General features: G+C 30.4%; 2 protein-coding genes across 9 annotated transcripts in view; one reads left to right on the forward strand and one right to left on the reverse strand.

Annotated features, from left to right (window-relative positions):
- Positions 1 to 19,107, forward strand: part of LOC127724412 (sulfotransferase 1A1-like) — a 47,804-nt gene that overhangs the window by 21,342 nt on the left and 7,355 nt on the right. Inside the window, exon 1 of one of the 5 annotated variants that reach the window (XM_052231366.1) lies at positions 5,894 to 6,034. The exons of 1 other annotated variant lie outside the window; for it this stretch is intronic. The gene's annotated coding sequence lies outside the window, so the exon portion shown is untranslated. Of the gene's footprint in view, positions 1 to 5,893; positions 6,035 to 6,067; positions 6,091 to 15,418; positions 15,550 to 16,841; positions 16,865 to 19,107 lie in introns of those variants that run through there. 3 more of the 5 variants (XM_052231367.1, XM_052231364.1, XM_052231365.1) reach the window with 3 other exon arrangements.
- LOC127724405 (uncharacterized) overlaps positions 1 to 19,107 on the reverse strand; it is a 58,776-nt gene that overhangs the window by 7,271 nt on the left and 32,398 nt on the right. The gene's annotated exons all lie outside the window — the stretch shown is intronic.

The following is a 19,107-nucleotide window of genomic DNA, read 5'->3' on the forward strand; positions in this document are numbered from 1 at the left end:
ATAAAGTTTTTTTTATATAAATTGATAAAAAATGTAATTATTTTGATATTTCAAGACAGATATAAAGATTGTTGGATATAGCGTAACATGTTAAAAAGCAATCAAATCTGACAAAACATTATGAGAAAGTTCGTCAAATGCACTGGGTCGATACAACTGTTGGTGGACTGTAAGACTTCGGCGTATCATCAACTCAATAGCCAGTCCTTCGGTACTGACATGCTTTTTAACAAACTTTTCTTAAATTTTCCGTTGATAAACCTAAAACGTATTAAGAAAAAGCAAAATTGACCTTAGATGAATTTGGCTATTTCATTACGTCCCTTTTGGCCTTAGACCTATTCACATAATGAGATATTATACATATTTGGCTTTCAAATGTTTGGGTTTAGGCTTTCCTGATAAAATTAATCAAAAAGAGTGTTTCTAGCGCGCTGAATTGATAAAGTGTTATTTCATTTAGTAGTACTGGGTCGATTTCACTTCTGATGGCGGTTATTTCTCGTTGGTGTAAACAACTCAGTAGTCAGTGGTTCCCTTCTGACATGATTTTTAACAAATTTTTCCTTAATTATTCGTTGTAAATTATCAAATTAATAAGAAACTATGATTTCAACTCCCTCATGTAAAGTTGACTTTTGATGAATTTGACTATGTTTTGACCCTTTTGGTCATTTAGCCATTCACATGGCGATTTCTTTTACATGTTTGCTAGCAAATGCTTGTCTTTGAGCGTTCCTGATATATGTTGCTTTAGAAAACAGTCTTAAGACACGAAATAATAACGTGTTGTTTTCATGTACAAGCACTGGGTCGATATCATTGATGGTAAACTGTTAGTCATCGGGTGTGTCACTAACTCTGGAGTGCTTCGGACTTACAAAATTTCTAACAAACTTTTCTTAAATTCTCAGTTGATAAATCAAAAAATTATCAAGATACTAAGATTCCAACTGAGGCACCCTGAGGCAAAGTTGACTTTTGATAAGTTTTCCTTTTTTTTATCTCTGTCGGTCATACATCTTTTTTCGTATTTTGACCTTAAACGTTCTTTGCTTTAAAATGTTTGTGTTTTACTCTTCCTGATGAAGGTTAATCAAGAAAAGCACTTTGGGTTTACGACATTTATTTTTTTTTTTTTTTTTTTTTTATTCACAAATGATTGGGTGTGAGCGTTCCTGATAAATGTTGACTCAAAAAAGAAACTTGAAGCACGAAAGTAATAAAGTGTTAATTTCATTTACTAGCACTGGGTCTATACCACTGCTGGTTGACTTTTAGTCACCGAGATTATCTTCATTAGGAAATGCCTGTACCCAAGTCAGGAATATTACAGTTGTGTACCTTTTTCAATTCAGTATTAAATACTTTGGTACTGACATGATTTTTAACATACTTTTCTGAAAATCTCATCTGATAAATTCAGAAATTATTAAGAAACTGAGGTTCGAATTCCATCAGACAAAGTTGCCTTTATATGAATTAGGCTATTTGTATGTCCGTGTTGTTCATATCGCTCTTCATGTGTTTACGTCTTATACATCCTTCATAACATTTGGTTGAGGCAAACTTAAGTAAGAGAACGAAAACGAAAAATTCAGCAATGTTTCCGTTTGTAAAGGGGTATAACTCTAGAACAGTAAAAGTGACACCACCAAAATTCAAACTTTATCTGTGTTTTGTGGTAATAAGTATTGTGTATAAGTTTCATAACATTTGGTTGAGGCAAACTAAAGTCAGAGAACGGAAACCAACTTTGGGACGTACGTACGTACGTACGGACGAAGGTAAAACTTAATGCCCCCTCCGCTACGGCGGTGGCATAACAAAATCGGCAGCAATGCATAAACACTCGTCAGTAAAAGAAAAGAGGAAATACCTTCAAATATTTGTCTAATGTAGTTTCAACGAATTTAAAATATAAACATTCAAAAGAAATGGAAATGTATAAACATACGAGTGAAAAATGATCCACACTCAGAGAGGTCATAGGGATGTAGGGAACTTCTGTTTGCTGGCCAATTAAAATACGAATCTTTCCTGTTCTGCAATGACTCATACTAAGGATATTTCAATGGTGATGGTCTTGCAGGTGTACTTAATATTTCATTAGAACTAGTGTATGGTATATTCTGTTCAGATATGTTGAATGCAAATATAATATTACATCTCAAAGATATAAGTTTCGTATGATGCAACAATAAGTATCACTTTAATTCAATCAAAATGTATAAAAGTATAAAAGCAACAACAAAAATAGGAAATTCAAACAACTTCAAACGCAGTACTTTTTACAATATCAGAGGTTCACAATAGTCTATTTGCCATTTGCTATCCATGCTAATTGTAATAATTTAAAAGGTGAAAAAGTGATGTTTAACCAATTTCTAATAGAAAACGATTACTATTGAGTATAAAATATTTAGACTAACAAAAATATGAATACAGTTAAAAGATTTAAAAAGCATCATGCAAAAAAAAAATCGGGATGTCCGTTAGTTGTTGTCTATGAATATGTATTTCTGTCCTGAATGAAGCAACTCAAAAAATGGATCTCTAATTTGATTGTTGAATTACGGATTTGGCAACAGACTTTTATCATGAAAAAAGAAAATCACACAAACCATCAATTGTAATTGAATGTCTTCTGCTTAACAGTTCCACTGGATCTGATTTTTTTTCTAGAATATGTAGGCAGTTTGGAGAATACTTTTGATGAATATCTGCTGAGTTGCTATCAGCCCTCCAACCTTTTAAGAGTATTCCACAGCAATAACAAACAAGTTCATCTCAATTTCCTTCGAAAAGTACCCTTCTTCTGCCATAAGACTTATTCTATGTACTGGAAAATTGGATAATGTGGAAAGTTGCATAAGTTCATTGTTTATTCTGCTTTCTGACAGAGATCCCGAACTTTCTCTATTTAAAATATTAGTCAGTAACAATCGACTAATTGGATATACAGTTATATCTCCATTTACATTGATATTTTTAAGCTCGATTAAAGACTGGAGGATACGTCGATTCTTCTTTATCTTCGTAATTGATGGTTTTCTGTATACGAGTGAAAAGAATTTCTCCGTTATTTCTTTTGTTCTTGTTCTGTTTATATTACCATTTCGTCCTTTTTGTGTCTGATGGTAAGAATAACCTCACTCTAATTTAAAGAATAGCCGCAATTACTCATAGGACTGCTTTATATCAGCTTGTGTCATAGTATGACAGATATATATTATCTTTTCAAATAAAGTCACCTATTTATAAAAAGAAAACTCCCGTTCTAATTTTAGATACTGGAATTTCAATATCTTTAAGCGTCTTATTGATCGCAAAATTCGTAGTTATACGTCAACTTTTGTTTATTGATGTCTTTTAAATGTTGTATTCATAATAGCATAACAAATAAGTAAGTGCGATGAGATTGTCATGCATATACATGTATCTTTCTGAAAATAGGGAAGTAACTAATTTTCGCCAATATTTTTTTTATTTGACACCACTCTGTCATACTTTGAAACTTTCAATATCAATTTCGTGTATACAAATTTGACATTTGTATTTTACACACGTTATATTTTGATTTTAAGTAAAACAAATTCGAAAACTTTTACAAGTTCATGTTGAGGTAGTATGATACTTTGAGATTTGAAAAAATGTGAATTATGTTTTTCAATGATTATACTGTAATATGTGCATAGCTTTTTACTCTTTTTGTTTACGTTTTTGCGTGTGGCAATACGGGAATTTTTTTTTGCTGCAAAATTTATTCGCCTTTTGTGGGATTTGTTTCAGGGGATAGTTTTTACCGTACAGTGTTGGTTTTTTTTTTTTTTTTTTTTTTTTTTTTTACATTTAACCTTCATGTAGCAAGATTAATACTTTATCATTTGAATAGTCGCTCAGTAGTTGAAAAAATATTTCAATTTCAATTTGTGTTTTCTTTTATCATATCGCTTTGGGCAAAACATTCAAAGGATAATATCGACTGAAAAATTACAAAGTATGGTGTATAACTTCATGGGACAAATCAAACCAAATACTACGTATATATACCTGTTATTTATTGCAAAGTCTCATTTTTACAAAGTGCGTCAGACGTTTCTTTAATGTTATTAGAATACTACATGTAAGTATGTCATAATTTGGAAATTCTCTCGGCAATAGGATGAAACACTAAACATTTACATTAGGTTTGTTGCTTACTATTAATTTCTATTAAACATGCAGTCGGAACTCATGGGGAACGTAATTGATCTGTTTTACGTTTTAAAAATACAGAATTAATTTAGATATATTAATTATATTCATTTACAAATGTTTTATTCAAGTTTTTATTGGCAGGTATTCAAACACGACGGAAATCTGCGATATTGTAACACTAATTCCACGTCGATAATGGTCACAGTGAAACATCACGTTTGTAGCTTCAATGTTTGGAGCGAAGAAAGGAATTGTAATATAACCTATAAAAAACAAACACTTATTAGTTTGCGTTCAGAATATAAATAAAGCAAGGGAACAATCAAACATCCTAAGTCGAAAAAAAAACATAATTGCCAAAAAGAAAAATGACGGACAGACAAACAACAGTGTATAGAACACTGCACAACAGATTGAGCAAAACAAACTCAACAAAAAAGAGACAAATCTGAAACAATGAGATCGCACATAAATCATAACATGGTTTGTTTCCCCTTGATGCCAAGTTATTTTGCCCTTGTACAGAAAAAAATTAATTTTAAAAACAATTATTTTTGTTCTTCTTTAATCTAGAAACATACAACATGCTGCTCATTGGGTTATGATAAAAAAAAATGCTAATTTTGTTGGTGTTCTTGACCAGTTAGCGACTGTGCAAATGGATGTCTTTTGTTGCAGTCGGCATGGACAGTACGTCTCTGTAAAAACCTCAAACACTTAAGTTTTGCTTGGGGAAGCATATTTGGGTGTTGCAAAGTCCAACAAAGCCACAGCTGCCGACATTTGCCATCCTTCTTTTTCTTCCTCTTTCCTTTACATGTGTTTTTTTGTTGTTTTTTGTAGTTTTTTTTGTTGTTTTTTTTTTTTTTTTTTTGGGGGGGGGGGTGTTCTGCAACTAGAACTGGAAGGTTTCAGTGCAATAGGTAGTCAATTCCGTCAAAGCATATCATTTGTTGGAATCAAAAGTGTTACTCTTCACATTGAATTTTAAATATGCCGAATAAATCAAAAGCAAAACATTCACTAGAATTATAAAATAACTATCAAACCTCTGAAAGCATGGATCAAACAGAACTGATTCGTGGCGGAATAAGACGGTTATTGCACAATAAACGATTAACGTCTACTTTTTATAATAAACATGTCAATTTAAAAAAAAATTGCAGATAAAAGTCGACAATATTTTTATTAAGCATTATGTTTTAAATTCAAAAACAAAAACAAAAACACTTTATACATTTAGTGCTTCCGAACCCATTTCAAGATTAACTGTCATCAAAGTAATCCGAAAAACAAAAACAATTAAAGAAATGAAGTATTAGTAGTGCAAAATCAAATTAATGGCAAGGTACAAAAACTGAAGGAAGATTGGTTCTTAATTTCAATTTGTATTTTGTTTTATCATATCGCTTTGGGCATAAAATTCAAATGATAATATCGACTGAAAAAAACTGCAAAAACGATTAAATGGAAATGAAGCAGAACAACAAAAAAATAAGACCCAAAGACATTTTTTATAAAAAAAAAACGTATTCAGAAAAAAATCTAGGGAATTAAAGTGCTTTTTAACATTGTTACCACAGAGAATCAGTAAAACAATCATATTCGACAAATGATCCTGTATATCTATGATATTTTTTTATGTCCTGCCTCCCACGCTTATCATGTACTTTAGACATTGTCAAGTTGTATGTGGCACAATGTGATTAAGGTGTAATACAGATGTACTACATGTACTTGTCTTATGGTCTTCAACAGAATTACTTTTCGCTGAAAATTTCCAATGGTTTACATCGGATTTAAGAATAGAATGATTCATAAACAAAGTGTATATGTATGTATATTTAAAGTCTAATTTATGACATTGCACTGTCTACATAGTATTGACAGGTAGGGATTTGTGTGTATATACAGATAACCGACATTATAAGCTTTAATCAATATAAAAACATAACACTAGCCTTCAGTTATATAATATTCAACCGTGTTCATTTTAAAACACTACCATCATTGATTTGATTTGATTTTTATTTGATGTTTACAAAAGAAAAAACCTACTTTCAATTTCAAATCGTAACATGCATTCATTGTATGATGTTACACTGGCATGTCAGAAACTAATTACAACATACGGATAAGAAAGTCTAAGCACCATAATTAAAATGAACATATAATATATACAGCTTGCATCGGAGACAATTGCAATATAAAAACGTCCACAGAGACATACGACACGACATCAAGATCAGTGCTCATGTATCTGCAAAGAAACAACAAAGGTTATAGTGCAACATTGTAGTATGGGAACACACTCTGAGAAATTATGCATGTTCTGCTATTCCGCTAGTCCAAGAATGAAGAGTGAATGGCAATTCTTTGATTATTTCTGGTTTTTTTTTAACGTTTTTTAGACATTTAATAAGTGTTTAGATATATCTTCATACATTGTCATAGTTAAGACTACATGTTGCCTTTTAGGTGTTTTTGTCGTTAAGTTTCTGACTCATTGACATACAGCGTACATATCGTTTAATGCTTTACTATTGAGTTGAAAATCAATTCAGTTTGGTAATATCCATACCGTAAATGTTTTAAACAGCCTTATTTAGGCATGGGAGACCAAAGTTAATAAAAAACAAATGGCACATAACTCAGCGTTATCCATTCGAGCAGGGTACCGACCGGGCGAGACCCTCATGGGTAGTCAAGGTCGTTAAGCACCCTCTAGTTGTAGCAGACAACTGTTTCACCACAAATATTCTGCTCCTGAAACTTAGGCAATACAAATTGTGCTATCATCAAGTACACACTGCCTGAGATATATTCAAATAATTAAACTGATTTTTTTAATTATACGCTCCATGCTTAAACTTAGTTTAAATATGACCATGCCAGCAATCAGAATGATCAGAATAATCGGGCCGTTGTGATTCTTTTTTTTTTTAATTGAATCATATTCCCTCATCCTGCGGTCTTTTTATAGCTTGATATACACCCCCTAGCTAATTCATATTGACATTTTTACGTCGAAGGCGTTACAAAAACACAAATATATATTACAATTCTTTTAATGTTAAATGGTCTCTTCCAAATTGGTGTCTGTTTTATATTACTGAAATGGGGGAATATTGTTGTTCACAACGTTTCTTTATTGTCTATTTTGCTTTATGTTGGCATATTTTCTTTTGCATTTTACATTGTATACAATCTTGGAGGCCGTGATAACTCTTTTATTTTTTTTGAATAATTGGCAATTATATTTGGATTTGTTTTTTCTCAATCGATTTATGAATTTCGAACAGCGGTATACTACTGTTGCCTTTATATATCAAACCTGGCTGAAGATACAGAACGCTTGTTTTTCTAGATGCTAGTGTACTTTATGGGTTGTCTCATTGGCAATCATACCACATCTCCTTATTTTCATATTTAATGCGTTTTCCTGTTTAAATTAATTGAAAAAAAATTACAATCAGTCAGAATGCATTGTTGGCAATGGGGATCATTTAAGATCCAGTCAGCATGTATTAAACTCATAAACCAGAGCTTGCTTCTACAATTGTAATTCTTGTTGTCAATTGGTTGATTATAGATTTTTAAAATGCTATTTTTCGCTCAATTGTCCCTTTAACCCATCGGAGTAAGATATATTCGACTTTTCAAAAGCACAAACAAAATCTGACAAAGGACAGCATGAGTCTTGTCAACTTGGAACAGAGAAATATGAACATGGAATTGAAAAATATCAACTTAGAATTGAGCAATGTCAAGTTGGTATTGAGAAATGTGAACTTCAAAACGAGCAATTTAACTTGAAACTATGAAATGTCAACCTTGAAATAAATATGTCAACCATCTTTTGAAGAATTGGCACACCAGAATAGTTTAATAATCAAAAGCCTACAATTACAAATGACAAAACAAATGTAAGGGTTTTGTAATAATTTCCAAACAGGGAAGATATAGTGACTTATAGTCTGATAATTTGCCTTTATTTTGATAGTTAAATTTCCATAACTTTGTAATGGCGAATCGCAAAATTTTAACTATAAACATAGCGTACTTTCATCGAATCCAAAAATTGTGTAAATTTCAGGTCAATTGATAAAGTAAACTTAAGTTAGTGTACACTATGTGCAAACTGTACTTAAAACTGACAGTGAACCACTGACAAATGCATATATTCACTTTACAAACCTAATGCAATGGCAGTGAATTTAATGCTGTAACTCATCTTAGAGTAAGATTGTATCATTCTCTATGCAAGTGTATGATATCTTTTATTATTACAAAATGTTAATGCGTATGTGATTTTTTGGAAATTCTGAATATTAAACATGTTCAAAGATATGACATTTAATTTGTATACGGGTTGTTGCCGTTTCATGTGTATACTATTTTAGGAATGCGTACTTTTGAATTGGTTTGTAATTAAATGTATAATAGAAGGTCAATTTAGATATTCATGTTTCACTGAGACATGTTTATTATGTTAATCTAGGTGTGTACAGGTAAACACGCAAACAAATTAAATTTGAGATATTGGGACACTGACTTTGTTCTGTTATAGGGATCTTTAACAAGTGTTAACTATAAAATATCAAGTGTCCGGCTATAATGCATTGCGTACAGAAACGACGTTTTTCTTAATATACAATACCACAAAGCATGCACTTGAGAAGGACGGATTTTCATTTGGAAATGATTTAGATGAAATCCAAAAAAAAAGAATCAAACCTTTAGTCGAAAGACAGACAGTGTGACTAAACAATCAAAACCCGAACATATAACCAACAGTCAACAAAAGACTAAACTAAAGATTGAGAACTGCAAGTAAAAGCATGGAATCGTCATCCGGTACTTTATTTTCAATCTTGGTAACAAACAAGTAAGCCTGGGTATAACTATTTCAAAACAAATGTACACATATTTCGAAATGTTTGTCTCTTGTCTTTTTTTTATTTAAGGAAGGACTGTAATATTTTTACTGTCTATGAATAAATAACCTCAAAAATGTGGTGCACACTGAATAACCCGCGTAGTGGTTTATTTAAAAGTGTGCACCACATTTTTGAGGTTATTTCGAATAGACAGAAAAAAATATTACAGTCATTCCTTATAATTTGAATATAAATTCCATTTTTATAGAGTAAATCATGAAAACACTATTAACTTAATGACAGCACGGTCACATGACAAAATTAGGTCTATACACTGATGGACAAAACATTTTTAGCCAGTAAGTTCAGAGAAAAATATTTTTATGGTGTTGTATCTCCACTATTTTTAGGTATTTTTTTCCTCTAGAATAATTGTTATCAAACTTATCTGAGTAGTACTATGCAATGAGCAATTCTTAACAAATCCAGCAGTCCAGAATTGGGGATATTATACAGCTAAAAAAATACATGGTCTATGTCGAATAGAAATATAGGGATAAATTTCGAAAATAACATTGTTTGTAGCGAAGTGTTCCATCTCCAGAAAAGGGATGCTTTATTTATCTATGTTGCTCGTCTATAAAAAAAACTCGAACAAAGAGTTACTCTTCGTGTACGTAAATTCAATTCCTATATAACTTGTTTATGTCTCAGTCAAATATTTATGATATTGCGCTTTTAAATTTAAGTTTAACTTTTTACCACTATTGCCAAATTGGAAATACATCATTATAAGATTCAAAGGACGATATGTATTACTACTGTTATTTGATTACTGTTTTTGGCACAAGTAGTTACAGTTAAGCGGTTTTATAAATGAACAGTTCTTGTGATCGTGAAAAAAATAAATATATTCTCGATAAAAATTTCCAGCTTACCTAGATTTTATAATTAGAATGGATTTTTTGTGTATGTTTAACAACTTCTTTTGATATTACGTATTATATAATATGTTATGTAGATAACCGAAATTTACACGTCAAAGCAATGCTAAGACGCAAATCTTCAGTCGAGAAATTACGGAACATTAATTTCTAAACCTTAATCATTTAGATTTTATAAACAAACTGTTGAACCTTGTTTATGTAGATTTATTTACATAGTTGAAATCATTTGAGCGGAAATGTCAGTTTTACTATATATTTTAATTTTGATTCTTTCTCTCTTATTCTTTGACAAAATAGTATGTTATAGCAACTGCATACCACAGATTATACAGTCATTTTCCTCTGTCAGTAATACCTGGGTATGGATTGTTGTAATAGAACTACAAAACTGTGACAGTTTATCTGTCCTTAATCTGAAATACAAGGCAAGACAAGACAAGACAAGACACATCACATATGGATTGGTGTAAATGTGTCAAACATTACATGCATAGAAGGTCAAAAACATGTTGATATGAAAGGAATATGAATTCTTTTTTCTTCGAAACCGATACGATGAAATTAATTTTAAGGTGCTTATGAAGGCCGTTAGTTTTCTCGTTTGATTTTTTTTATATTTGTCATTTCGAGGCATAGTGTGGCTTACTATGCTGTATTAGTTATGGTCATTGTTGAAGGCCGTATTGTGACCTATAGTTGTAACATCTATGTCATTTGGTCTCTGGTGGAGAGTTGGCTATCATACCACATCTTCATATTTTCATATCGTTAATCGCAATAGGTCAAAATAAACTGTATTAATCAAAGCATATATGTATTAAGCTGTATACATATACGGTCAAAGTATTTGAAGTGTAGTTAACGAAAGGTTTAAAGGAAATAAAAGATTAAACGTTTTTGTTTGTTTAAAGCCAGTAGGTTAAACAAACATTCCCAAGGAATATAGACATGATAGAGAAGGTATAACTTGTAAAATAATTAGATGATGAGGAACACGTTTCCTTCACTGACAAATAAGAAGCTATAGTCGAAAACTTATAAATGAGATGAAAATGAAATTTTTGCATACATGTAGTTGTAATTAATAAACAGTGTTTTGATACGTCTTGCCTGACACGTACGGGGTTTTTTTTTTTTTTTTTTTTTTTTTTTTTTTTGAGCAATTTCTCTATCTTGGCTTTCTAAATCTATTGAAACATCTTTAAGGACTTTTTAACTATATTTTGTATTGTGTTGTTTTGATTTGTTGGTCTGCTGTCGCATTAATATTTAATCTCCAAACATATGTTTTCATTGAATAATCATTATTAATTTACTTGCAAACTATATAAACACTTATAAACATTGTGTGTAGCCAAACTGTCATTTAGATTCATGCACGGTATTTACATTTCAAGTAAAAACCCTTTGAGTCATTTTAAGCAAACCATGTTCATCTTCAAATCTTATTTCTTTTCAATCTTGTGCTATGCCAATGTAGTATATTATTATACTTCGCTATAGAACAATTGTTCTCTTTATCTTAAATGACTGCGAGTTATTTAAAGCACTATCTTAAATTAAAATAAATAAAATCAAAATATGTGACGGAGATCAAAAAAAAATTGTAATTTAACAAACCAGTTATTTTAGTATCAGATGCAAATGATACCATGCTCTACCCGAAATCGAATACGACAAAAAATGACCCTCCCCTCTTACGATGACAATACTATTTTTGTTCCAATTTATTTTTAATGATACATTTTACACATTACATGGTTAATTCTGTTATTGTTAGTAGCTTGAAATATCAATTTGATAAAGATAATGTATTCTATCTGGTCAGAAGTCATCAGTACGTGATATCCTGAGGTGGGATGGCTTCCAAGAGACACCATGACCTTCCTTGTTCTTTGTTTTGAACTGATGTAACTGATTTGAGTCAATATTTTCCAGTTTTATCCTGCTTTAACTTAGTCCTAAGTATAAAATTATTTGATAATTTTTTTTTAGATATAAATATCTGACAAATGCATGTAGAAATGTGCACAAAAAAAAGCATTAAATGTACAAATATCTTGGAATTTAACTGGAACCGTGGTGAACAAATTGTCTCTGATCAATTTGTGCTGAGTACAGATTCCCCCCAATAACTATAGGTTAATTGCCAAATGTGTTTATCTCCTTTAACATGTGCTAATAAAAAAGAATGGAATGTGAAAAAAAAACAAAGAACATTCTTTTTTACAATTAATTTGACTTCAACTCATAATTCTTCAAATTTTATATGTACACTTCTAAGATTTTCTCTATACTTACGCATGCATGAAATATTATGGACATTTTGCTCTCAAAGAATCACTTGTGACTGAAAAAAAAACAAGAAGCAAGTCTCAATTCTTTTAATGTCTTAAATTTCATTTTGTTTTTAATGCGTTAAGTGGATTTATTTTCTTTATCAGATAGTCAATGTCTATCATTTGGGGATCAGTAATTTTCTATGATGCAAAGAATAATTTTTCAACTGTGTAGATTGTCAGTGTTGTAATATGAGATACCCATCAGTCGCAAAGTATTGTTCAGGCTGTATTACACATGCTATTTAAAGAATGTAATACTTATTGTCATAGTTATCAGTTTTTGTAAGAAACTCGATCTCTTATCTCCCGCAGTTAGATTTTCAAACTGATTTTACAGTGTTTTTTTACAAATATTTTTCTGTGATTTTGTATAATATGCAGTCTATAATTTGTTTACCTAGTATATAAACTGTACATACATTCGTTATTGACCAACACATGCATTATTTGATATGTCGTAGACTGATGAAATAGTAGCAAATATAATATTCTTTCTTGTGCATTACGCCCGACTTTAAAAAATCTTTAGTTAAGTTTGATATATCTACTCGTGTGTATATTAATACCCGTAGTCAAGGGGTTCGAACCCATCCCTCCTCCTAAACGAGTTTTGAAAACAAAAGGAAGTATTAGAAACTTTAAGTTTTGTTATGCATTTATATGATATTATTGTTTTGAAAATTATTGATTTTTAATTTATAAACCTTTCTGCATAAAATGATTTAGCACACGGATTGAATACATATTTTTCGACAAATAAACGCTACAAAATTGAAAATACTCAATTCTTATTTGGTAATATTAATAAATTTATTAAGCACAAACTGTTTGTTCTGTTACATTACTGGTGAATTTCACGAATAGGATTATCAATCAAAAACATATAATGAACACATTTTATGCGTATTGGACAACGAGATTAAGCATTTAAAACATGACTTTCCCATAGATAAAAATATTAATACAATACATTTATATTTCAAATACATAATCAAATTAGAAACTGAAGAAACGTAAACAACATGGGAATATGAGAGCTTTTTATACATATTTCTATTTTATATTCTAACTTATTATAATAATGAGTTTAGGACAAAAGTTGTTATCTCCCATGTCCGATTTGACAAGAAGCGTCTAAGAAAGGCAACTTCACTTTGATGCTATATTTCAATTAAATTATGAAATTTTATAATGATATGGTATTTCTTATTTGCTCCGACATGTTTTATTAGTTACATAGTGTGCTAGTGATCTAATACGATATATATGGGGTCGGTAAATTCCATATGGGTTGAAAGCAAAGCTCGAATTCCCATATGGAATTTACTGACCCCATATATACCGTATTAGGTCACTAGCACACTATGTAACGAATTTATCTTACCGACTATCTTAAAATGTGGTATTTAGACTAGTGGCTTATCAAATTGATCAAGTCTTCAATACCGTTAGTATTAAGAACCTACTCATTGGTCTATACAAAAAAATGCCAACAATATATTAACAACTTGTTAGCTTTAAATGTGTTTTAAGAATTTATTTCAATCGTTCATCATCTATTTCTTCGTCTGTTGAAACCTTTAAGATTGTTCATCAACACCGTGTTGTTTTATTAAAGGGTCGTAACACCACTACTAACCGTGTATTGAAATAAACCCCGCCTACTAGCCTAATTTGGAATATACACGGTCTCCGCACGGTTGCTTTTAACCAATCATATTCCTAGAAATGTATAGGACATAAGATAAAAGTAGATACTGAACCAATATTGATCAGCAAAATAAGTCAGCAAAATGTTTAATTTATCGGTCGATTTTCAGACACGACCTACGCGTGTAATGCATCGTTTTTCAGACATTTTGCGTGTGGTAAATCAGAATCAGTTCAGTTTTTTTGCTGAACGTTTACTATTCAAATGTACCGGCGAAAAACACTTACTGAATTATTTGCAAATGTCGGGTTAGTATTGTACTATCATCAAGTCAAATATCTGAATGGAATTCCTGCAAAACAAATACTTAGAAAAAATATTTCTTAAAATTGTAATAATTATATATCAGAAATATCAGAGTATGTTAAGACCGGATCAACCTTTGCCGCCTAAAGTATATTTATAAGTTTTAAAAGACTGAAAACGTAGCAACAATAACCCTACCAAAATTCATTTGTTAACGTTATAATTGTCCCTTCTCCACTAGTGACACCCTTCATGAGTTACTTTTGGCAAGAAAGAACGTTGTTAGAGGCCAATCACAACGTTTACTTTCTAGTGTGTGTTTTACATTTTGTTGGAATATTTGTTTTTGATCTGTATTTATATCAATACGTGAAAAACAATCAAAACATTGACATATTCTTTTATAAAACGGCTTAAGTATACTAAATAGAATATGTATTTATGATAAATGTAAGTATTTCACTTACACTTTTTCACAATAAAGCTTGTATTAAACATCATTCCTTGCACATATTTCATAATGCACAAGAAAAACTTGACATTTTATAACTATAAAACAACAAAATTATATCACGTATAATAAAAAAATATCAAAACACTTCCATTACATCGTAGAATCCTTCCTTTCATAACGTGTATAAACACATATGCATGCTAATGTTAAGCATGTTAATCATTTGGGTTAGTATTGATATTTGTCTTATATATAAACCAGGATTGAAATTTGTACGCCAGACGCGTGTTTCGTCAACAAAAGACTCACCAGTGAAGCTCGAATCAAAAAAATAAAGGCGGAAATTACATAAGATCATTGAGGACCCAAAGTTCCTGAAAATGTTTTTAAGCAAAATGAGAGCTAAAAAATACATGCAGTCTACATTCATACATAGTCTTTCGATTATAACAATAGAAATTCCTAGCCCGTTTTCTTCTTCTCCTTCCTCTCCCTCTGTGTAGTCTTCGTTTTTAAGGAACAACAAGGACAAAGTAAAGTAACGTCAACTCTGAAATTCTTAAGTTTAAAAAGAAGAATACTCATTGGTTTGTTGTTGGGTTATATTTTTTTCTTATGGATATAATTACATTTAAAAAACTACACAATTAAAAAGGTAAAACACATCGATAAAGTATTTACATTTAACTAGATACACATAACCACTGTGTAGCATAACCACCAGACAAAGGTACCCCGGCAGCGGTGGAAAAAACAAATGTGAAGACAGGTACGGTCAAATTCTTCTTATTTTCATTAAATGCTGACAAGTAAAGGTTACTGATACTGATTCCTAATAGTGTAGCTACTATTTAAGGCTGATTATGATCCTTAATTTCTTTCTCTCTATTGAAATCGATAAAATCGGAGACGGGTACATATCTGTTCAACGAAGCATAACACACATTTATCCTTCACCTATTCGTTCGATGTTTTCGTACAACAAAGTAATATCATATTTAAGTTTAAACAACACTGTATTTTGAAATAATATTTTGTTTACCAAGATACATTCATGTATATGAAGCGGATACATCGTATGGCGAAGAGTTGTTTACTGTAAAGGGATTAAAATATATACTTTTTGCTATCATTGTGTCTTTGCTTCTGGAGTACCTATATCCGATGGTGATGCTGCACAGTGATAACATTAAACGTTCTCTACACTAATTATTCCTTTAAATAAAACGGTTAGGCATTGATATTTATATATATCCAGTGATTCATAAGGTCATATAAGTTATGTATGCAAAGCCTAGTGTACTATATGTTAACCCTTAAGAAGCGTACATTTATGTGACATTTGACAATATGAATGCATTATTTGTAAGCTCTACCTGGTTTTTATTCATCTTTCAAAAAAAAGAAGATGTAACAACATGCTATCAAATAAAGTAAAATTTTACCTATTATGATACATTTAATGATATTAAAAAAAATATAAGATTTGTTTTTAACTACGAAATTGATTATCCGTGTCTCGTACTTGTGTGATCATATTTGAATATGTTATGAATGTCATATCATGATTGTTCAATGTTTAATAGTTAAGGAGGTTGTTGCGCTAGTACTATATTTCAAATTGGTCGTTTTAATTTATTACAAAATATTTCTGAATGATTATAATTAAAATCATGTAATTGGTGATTTTGTTTTTCTTTAGACACAGTATTCGCCTTCCTGAATTAAAAACATGCATATACATGATGTAATTGATAACTCACATGTTCTAAAGGATACACAATTTTCTTTACTTCTCTCGATTTTTAAAAATAATAGATTAAAGTTCATTTTTTGTATTATAGTATTGTGTTCTTTCCTATACGATATATTGATAAACATGCTACACACATATATCTGCATAGCTGCATCTGTTGGTCGTAATATCGCTTTTCACTTACGCTGTTTGGGTCAAAATAGAGCTTTTTAAGAATTTTACATTTCCTACACGAATGAAAGAGAACTTTCTTACTCTGAATTCTTTTTAGGGAATAGTTTGATGGAAATGTCAGCTAATCAAAATAAATATAACAGCTAGGAGAAACGTAGGTTTTAACGGTTAGATGTTTAAATCACAAGATTATAGTTAGTTTTTGTAAAACAATTACACAATGCACACTTTTAGATGATAGTGAAGAAACTTTAAATGATGCTTTGTTAGAACAAAATTTGTTTGTTACAATTTCTGGTGTGAATACAGATATGTCCATTGGGTTGGAAATATAAGCAAAGTACAGAGACACTTTGTACAAGTCAAAATCTTACTTTGGGATGGACATCCTTTAAATTACTGGGTGCTAATTTTGATGTTGATTTATTAGAGAAATCAGTTAAAATAAATTATGATGAAAACCTTGTAATGATAAAACGTCTAACTAAACCATGGCTTAGACGCAACATAACTGTTAATGGTCGAATTACTGTTGTAAAGCCCCTTAGTTTGCCAATTTTAAATTCTTCAATATTGTCACTACCTTATCCAATTCAATATATTAGTAAACAGATAAATGAATTTATGTATCAGTTTATTTGGAACTCGCGAGTAAAAAGAGTGACAAAAAGATATACTACAAAAAGGTTATTGTAATGGAGGCCTAAAATTGATTAGTTTAAATCTTTTTTTTTCAAATAAATTCAAATATTCTTGGATCAGAAGTATTCTTTAAATGATTGTAAGTTAGGTAATATATTTCTGTCATGTGTTGATAAAGATTGATTCTTTTTAACTGTGTAATTAGTTATATAAGGCAACAACAGCAAAGTATAAAGAACAAATTTTGGAAAGATGTACCGAGTACTTGGCAAACGGTTATTGAGGAAGACATGAATTTACAAGACTGGGAATATTTTCTTTCCTGTCCAATTTGGATGAATAATCTTTTTCAAATTGACAACAAACCAGTGTTTTTTTTTCAAAGACTGGCAAAGTATTCTACATGTAAATGGTATTGTTGGGTACAGTGGTATTTTTCTAAATTGTTTCTTTCGGATAAATTAAGGCATCATGAAATATAACAGCATAATTTCTATGCTAAGTAAGACTTCCAACAAATTTGATAAGGGAGATTATAAATTAGTATCTCTCTCATTCCATTAGTTATGAAGTCCGTTCTAAAATGCAAAAGGGACCTAAAGATATGTATTGAAATCTTAACAAAAACAACAATGTTCCTACTTGAGTAAAAAGACGGGAGGCAACATTTGTTTTAGAAAATCAAAACTGGGAAAAGATTTTTCAATTACTATTTGTCATATCAAAAACACTTAGCTACAACGGTTTCAGTATGGAATAATGATTCTGGCAACAAATAAGTTTTTAAACAAAATAGGGTTAGTTCAGAAGCTATATTGTACTTTGTGTGAGACTGAGTTGAAATCAATTGAACATATACTTTTGGAATCTTATTATGTACAACCATTTAAATTTATTACACAAGTAATCTTTTTATTTGGAAATTTATCACGAATATACAAAGGTGGACCTCAAAACAATATGTTTCTCTGGATTAAGCAATAAAAATATGTACAAGAAATATTAAAGAAGAAAAACGTTAAACAGCATTGATTTAAAAACATAAAGCTTCATTATTATTATTCGGAGACAAAATAACGTTTAAAAACAAATGTTTTCAAGAGTTTAACCAAGCTTGTCACATTTACTAGCATGCTTTACCTGATAATTTGATGGAATATCAATAGAAACAAAACAGACAAGAAGCTTTTTTTTTTCAGACAAACCAATTTTTTTTCTGTTTATTTTTTCTGTTAGTGGTTGTTTATTTTACTTGATATATTTTTGTATTTATCTTACTCATCTATTCTAGTTTTTTTTGTCCTTTTTAATAAGTCAGCTTTTATAAAAAAAAAATAACCAAGTGTTAAATTCAATTTCAAACACTATACATTTACTAATGAGCTGTATTAAATTTTATTTATTTATATATATATATATATATATATATACATAAACAAGTCTAAATTGAAAACAACGTTCAAACCTATGATTGCGTTGGATAAAAACCGCACTTTTTATACGTGTGCATGCAAAACAAATTTCTTGTTAGAGAGGTCTAAATACAGCACAAACAACATTTTCCAAAAGACCACAAAAGTGAAAAAGTATATTTTAACAAAACGCAATTGACTAACAGGTCGAACAACAAATGTTCTTAAACCCTGCCGACTGCCAATACATACATATAAACTTGCTATTTCGATGTCTGTTTTGTTATACTATATATGTTGTATTAAAAAAAAAGAAATATGAGACTGACTACATACAGGAACT

This window comes from Mytilus californianus, unplaced genomic scaffold, assembly GCF_021869535.1.
Source record: "Mytilus californianus isolate M0D057914Y unplaced genomic scaffold, xbMytCali1.0.p SCAF_14, whole genome shotgun sequence".
Lineage (NCBI taxonomy): Eukaryota > Metazoa > Mollusca > Bivalvia > Mytilida > Mytilidae > Mytilus > Mytilus californianus.